This window comes from Carassius carassius, unplaced genomic scaffold, assembly GCF_963082965.1.
Source record: "Carassius carassius unplaced genomic scaffold, fCarCar2.1 SCAFFOLD_60, whole genome shotgun sequence".
In the NCBI taxonomy this organism is placed as follows: Eukaryota; Metazoa; Chordata; class Actinopteri; order Cypriniformes; family Cyprinidae; genus Carassius; species Carassius carassius.
This window is the reverse complement of record NW_026775084.1, coordinates 695,001-700,000: the sequence shown is the minus strand read 5'-3', so window position 1 is coordinate 700,000 and position 5,000 is coordinate 695,001. Positions and strand designations below refer to the sequence as shown.

Genomic DNA, 5,000 nt, shown 5'->3' with positions numbered 1-5,000 from the left:
TGATCTCGGAAGCTAAGCAGGTTTGGGCCTGGTTAGTACTTGGATGGGAGACCGCCTGGGAATACCAGGTGCTGTAAGCTTTTAGGTTTCCTTCTCTACTTATATAATGCACTGGCGGTTATAGTGGCTGATCTTTAAATAGCCCTCTCTTTGCAGCCTAGTACTTTTGGAATATTTCAGTAATTATCTAAGAGTTTTGCATAAATAAAAAAAAAAAAAAAAAAAGAGTCAATGCCCAGTCTTAGAAAACCGAAACAGGTTTGGGCCTGTTTAGTAGTTTTGGAACTTTTCACTAATTGTCTAATAACCTAGCAAAAAAAAAAAAAAAAAAAGAGTCAATGCCCAGTCTTAGAAAACCGAAACAGGTTTGGGCCTGGTTAGTACTTTTGAAAATTTTCACTAATTGTCTAATAATCTTGCAAAAAAAAAAAAAAAAAAAGAGTCAATGCCCAGTCTTAGAAAACCGAAACAGGTCTGGGCCTGTTTAGTAGTTTTGGAACTTTTCACTAATTGTCTAATAATCTAGCAAAAAAAAAAAAGAAAAAAAGAGTCAATGCCCAGTCTTAGAAAACCGAAACAGGTTTGGGCCTGGTTAGTACTTTTGAAAATTTTCACTAATTGTCTAATAATCTTGCAAAAAAAAAAAAAAAAAAAAGAGTCAATGCCCAGTCTTAGAAAACCGAAACAGGTTTGGGCCAGGTTAGTACTTTTGGAAATTTTCAGTAATTATGTAATAAATTTGCAAAATTTTTTTTAAATAAATAAAGAGTCAATGCCCAATCTCAGAATCTAAGCAGGTTTGGGCCCAGTTAGTACTTGGATGGGAGACTACCTGGAAATACCGATTATAGTGGCTGATCTTTAAATAGCCCTCTCTTTGCAGCCTCGTTCGCTTACGGCCATACCAGCATGGCTATGCCCGATCTCGTCTGATCTCGGAAGCTAAGCAGGTTTGGGCCTGGTTAGTACTTGGATGGGAGACCGCCTTGGAATACCAGGTGCTGTAAGCTTTTAGGTTTCCTTCTCTACGTATATAATGCACTGGCAGTTATAGTGGCTGATCTTTAAATAGCCCTCTCTTTGCAGCCTCCTTCGCTTACGGCCATACCAGCCTGGCTATGCCCGATCTCGTCTGATCTCGGAAGCTAAGCAGGTTTGGGCCTGGTTAGTACTTGGATGGGAGACCGCCTGGGAATACCAGGTGCTGTAAGCTTTTAGGTTTCCTTCTCTACTTATATAATGCACTGGCGGTTATAGTGGCTGATCTTTAAATAGCCCTCTCTTTGCAGCCCAGTACTTTTGGAATTTTTCAGTAATTATCTAAGAGTTTTGCATAAATAAAAAAAAAAAAAAAAAAAAAGAGTCAATGCCCAGTCTTAGAAAACCGAAACAGGTTTGGGCCTGTTTAGTAGTTTTGGACCTTTTCATTAATTGTCTAATAATCTAGCAAAAAAAAAAAAAAAAAAAAAAAAAAGAGTCAATGCCCAGTCTTAGAAAACCGAAACAGGTTTGGGCCTGGTTAGTACTTTTGGAAATTTTCAGTAATTATGTAATAAATTTGCAAAAAAAAAAATTAAATAAATAAAGAGTCAATGCCCAATCTCAGAATCTAAGCAGGTTTGGGCCCAGTTAGTACTTGGATGGGAGACTGCTTGGAAATACCGATTATAGTGGCTGATCTTTAAATAGCCCTCTCTTTGCAGCCTCCTTCGCTTACGGCCATACCAGCCTGGCTATGCCCGATCTCGTCTGATCTCGGAAGCTAAGCAGGTTTGGGCCTGGTTAGTACTTGGATGGGAGACAGCCTGGGAATACCAGGTGCTGTAAGCTTTTAGGTTTCCTTCTCTACTTATATAATGCACTGGCGGTTATAGTGGCTGATCTTTAAATAGCCCTCTCTTTGCAGCCCAGTACTTTTGGAATTTTTCAGTAATTATCTAAGAGTTTTGCATAAATAAAAAAAAAAAAAAAAAAAAAGAGTCAATGCCCAGTCTTAGAAAACCGAAACAGGTTTGGGCCTGTTTAGTAGTTTTGGAACTTTTCATTAATTGTCTAATAATCTAGCAAAAAAAAAAAAAAAAGAGTCAATGCCCAGTCTTAGAAAACCGAAACAGGTTTGGGCCTGGTTAGTACTTTTGGAAATTTTCAGTAATTATGTAATAAATTTGCAAAAAAAAAAATTAAATAAATAAAGAGTCAATGCCCAATCTCAGAATCTAAGCAGGTTTGGGCCCAGTTAGTACTTGGATGGGAGACTGCTTGGAAATACCGATTATAGTGGCTGATCTTTAAATAGCCCTCTCTTTGCAGCCTCCTTCGCTTACGGCCATACCAGCCTGGCTATGCCCGATCTCGTCTGATCTCGGAAGCTAAGCAGGTTTGGGCCTGGTTAGTACTTGGATGGGAGACCGCCTGGGAATACCAGGTGCTGTAAGCTTTTAGGTTTCCTTCTCTACTTATATAATGCACTGGCGGTTATAGTGGCTGATCTTTAAATAGCCCTCTCTTTGCAGCCTAGTACTTTTGGAATATTTCAGTAATTATCTAAGAGTTTTGCATAAATAAAAAAAAAAAAAAAAAAAGAGTCAATGCCCAGTCTTAGAAAACCGAAACAGGTTTGGGCCTGTTTAGTAGTTTTGGAACTTTTCACTAATTGTCTAATAACCTAGCAAAAAAAAAAAAAAAAAAAGAGTCAATGCCCAGTCTTAGAAAACCGAAACAGGTTTGGGCCTGGTTAGTACTTTTGAAAATTTTCACTAATTGTCTAATAATCTTGCAAAAAAAAAAAAAAAAAAAGAGTCAATGCCCAGTCTTAGAAAACCGAAACAGGTCTGGGCCTGTTTAGTAGTTTTGGAACTTTTCACTAATTGTCTAATAATCTAGCAAAAAAAAAAAAGAAAAAAAGAGTCAATGCCCAGTCTTAGAAAACCGAAACAGGTTTGGGCCTGGTTAGTACTTTTGAAAATTTTCACTAATTGTCTAATAATCTTGCAAAAAAAAAAAAAAAAAAAAGAGTCAATGCCCAGTCTTAGAAAACCGAAACAGGTTTGGGCCAGGTTAGTACTTTTGGAAATTTTCAGTAATTATGTAATAAATTTGCAAATTTTTTTTTAAATAAATAAAGAGTCAATGCCCAATCTCAGAATCTAAGCAGGTTTGGGCCCAGTTAGTACTTGGATGGGAGACTACCTGGAAATACCGATTATAGTGGCTGATCTTTAAATAGCCCTCTCTTTGCAGCCTCGTTCGCTTACGGCCATACCAGCATGGCTATGCCCGATCTCGTCTGATCTCGGAAGCTAAGCAGGTTTGGGCCTGGTTAGTACTTGGATGGGAGACCGCCTTGGAATACCAGGTGCTGTAAGCTTTTAGGTTTCCTTCTCTACGTATATAATGCACTGGCAGTTATAGTGGCTGATCTTTAAATAGCCCTCTCTTTGCAGCCTCCTTCGCTTACGGCCATACCAGCCTGGCTATGCCCGATCTCGTCTGATCTCGGAAGCTAAGCAGGTTTGGGCCTGGTTAGTACTTGGATGGGAGACCGCCTGGGAATACCAGGTGCTGTAAGCTTTTAGGTTTCCTTCTCTACTTATATAATGCACTGGCGGTTATAGTGGCTGATCTTTAAATAGCCCTCTCTTTGCAGCCCAGTACTTTTGGATTTTTTCAGTAATTATCTAAGAGTTTTGCATAAATAAAAAAAAAAAAAAAAAAAAGAGTCAATGCCCAGTCTTAGAAAACCGAAACAGGTTTGGGCCTGTTTAGTAGTTTTGGAACTTTTCATTAATTGTCTAATAATCTAGCAAAAAAAAAAAAAAAAAGAGTCAATGCCCAGTCTTAGAAAACCGAAACAGGTTTGGGCCTGGTTAGTACTTTTGGAAATTTTCAGTAATTATGTAATAAATTTGCAAAAAAAAAAATTAAATAAATAAAGAGTCAATGCCCAATCTCAGAATCTAAGCAGGTTTGGGCCCAGTTAGTACTTGGATGGGAGACTGCTTGGAAATACCGATTATAGTGGCTGATCTTTAAATAGCCCTCTCTTTGCAGCCTCCTTCGCTTACGGCCATACCAGCCTGGCTATGCCCGATCTCGTCTGATCTCGGAAGCTAAGCAGGTTTGGGCCTGGTTAGTACTTGGATGGGAGACCGCCTGGGAATACCAGGTGCTGTAAGCTTTTAGGTTTCCTTCTCTACTTATATAATGCACTGGCGGTTATAGTGGCTGATCTTTAAATAGCCCTCTCTTTGCAGCCTAGTACTTTTGGAATATTTCAGTAATTATCTAAGAGTTTTGCATAAATAAAAAAAAAAAAAAAAAAAGAGTCAATGCCCAGTCTTAGAAAACCGAAACAGGTTTGGGCCTGTTTAGTAGTTTTGGAACTTTTCATTAATTGTCTAATAATCTAGCAAAAAAAAAAAAAAAAAAAAAAAAAAGAGTCAATGCCCAGTCTTAGAAAACCGAAACAGGTTTGGGCCTGGTTAGTACTTTTGGAAATTTTCAGTAATTATGTAATAAATTTGCAAAAAAAAAATTTAAATAAATAAAGAGTCAATGCCCAATCTCAGAATCTAAGCAGGTTTGGGCCCAGTTAGTACTTGGATGGGAGACTGCTTGGAAATACCGATTATAGTGGCTGATCTTTAAATAGCCCTCTCTTTGCAGCCTCCTTCGCTTACGGCCATACCAGCCTGGCTATGCCTGATCTCGTCTGATCTCGGAAGCTAAGCAGGTTTGGGCCTGGTTAGTACTTAGATGGGAGACCGCCTGGGAATACCAGGTGCTGTAAGCTTTTAGGTTTCCTTCTCTACTTATATAATGCACTGGCGGTTATAGTGGCTGATCTTTAAATAGCCCTCTCTTTGCAGCCTAGTACTTTTGGAATATTTCAGTAATTATCTAAGAGTTTTGCATAAATAAAAAAAAAATAAAAAAAAGAGTCAATGCCCAGTCTTAGAAAACCGAAACAGGTTTGGGCCTGTTTAGTAGTTTTGGAACTT

General features: G+C 38.4%; 9 non-coding genes across 9 annotated transcripts in view; all 9 read left to right on the top strand.

Moving 5' to 3' along the window:
- Positions 1-80, top strand: part of LOC132134925 (5S ribosomal RNA) — a 119-nt gene extending 39 nt beyond the window's left edge. The window contains exon 1 of the ribosomal RNA XR_009429896.1: positions 1-80. This exon is cut by the window's left edge and continues 39 nt beyond it. This is a non-coding gene — a ribosomal RNA (5S ribosomal RNA).
- An 811-nt stretch (positions 81-891) lies between these two features.
- On the top strand, positions 892-1,010 carry LOC132136046 (5S ribosomal RNA). The gene has a single exon (XR_009430953.1). It is a non-coding gene; the product is annotated as a 5S ribosomal RNA (ribosomal RNA).
- An 84-nt stretch (positions 1,011-1,094) lies between these two features.
- On the top strand, positions 1,095-1,213 carry LOC132134924 (5S ribosomal RNA). Its single transcript, XR_009429895.1, has one exon. It is a non-coding gene; the product is annotated as a 5S ribosomal RNA (ribosomal RNA).
- Positions 1,214-1,711: 498 nt separating this feature from the next.
- LOC132136081 (5S ribosomal RNA) lies at positions 1,712-1,830 on the top strand. The gene has a single exon (XR_009430986.1). It is a non-coding gene; the product is annotated as a 5S ribosomal RNA (ribosomal RNA).
- Positions 1,831-2,318: 488 nt separating this feature from the next.
- LOC132134922 (5S ribosomal RNA) lies at positions 2,319-2,437 on the top strand. Its single transcript, XR_009429893.1, has one exon. It is a non-coding gene; the product is annotated as a 5S ribosomal RNA (ribosomal RNA).
- An 811-nt stretch (positions 2,438-3,248) lies between these two features.
- LOC132136045 (5S ribosomal RNA) lies at positions 3,249-3,367 on the top strand. Its single transcript, XR_009430952.1, has one exon. It is a non-coding gene; the product is annotated as a 5S ribosomal RNA (ribosomal RNA).
- Positions 3,368-3,451: 84 nt separating this feature from the next.
- Positions 3,452-3,570, top strand: LOC132134921 (5S ribosomal RNA). The gene has a single exon (XR_009429892.1). It is a non-coding gene; the product is annotated as a 5S ribosomal RNA (ribosomal RNA).
- A 488-nt stretch (positions 3,571-4,058) lies between these two features.
- Positions 4,059-4,177, top strand: LOC132134920 (5S ribosomal RNA). The gene has a single exon (XR_009429891.1). It is a non-coding gene; the product is annotated as a 5S ribosomal RNA (ribosomal RNA).
- A 496-nt stretch (positions 4,178-4,673) lies between these two features.
- LOC132135588 (5S ribosomal RNA) lies at positions 4,674-4,792 on the top strand. Its single transcript, XR_009430525.1, has one exon. It is a non-coding gene; the product is annotated as a 5S ribosomal RNA (ribosomal RNA).
- The last annotated feature ends 208 nt before the right edge of the window (positions 4,793-5,000 follow it).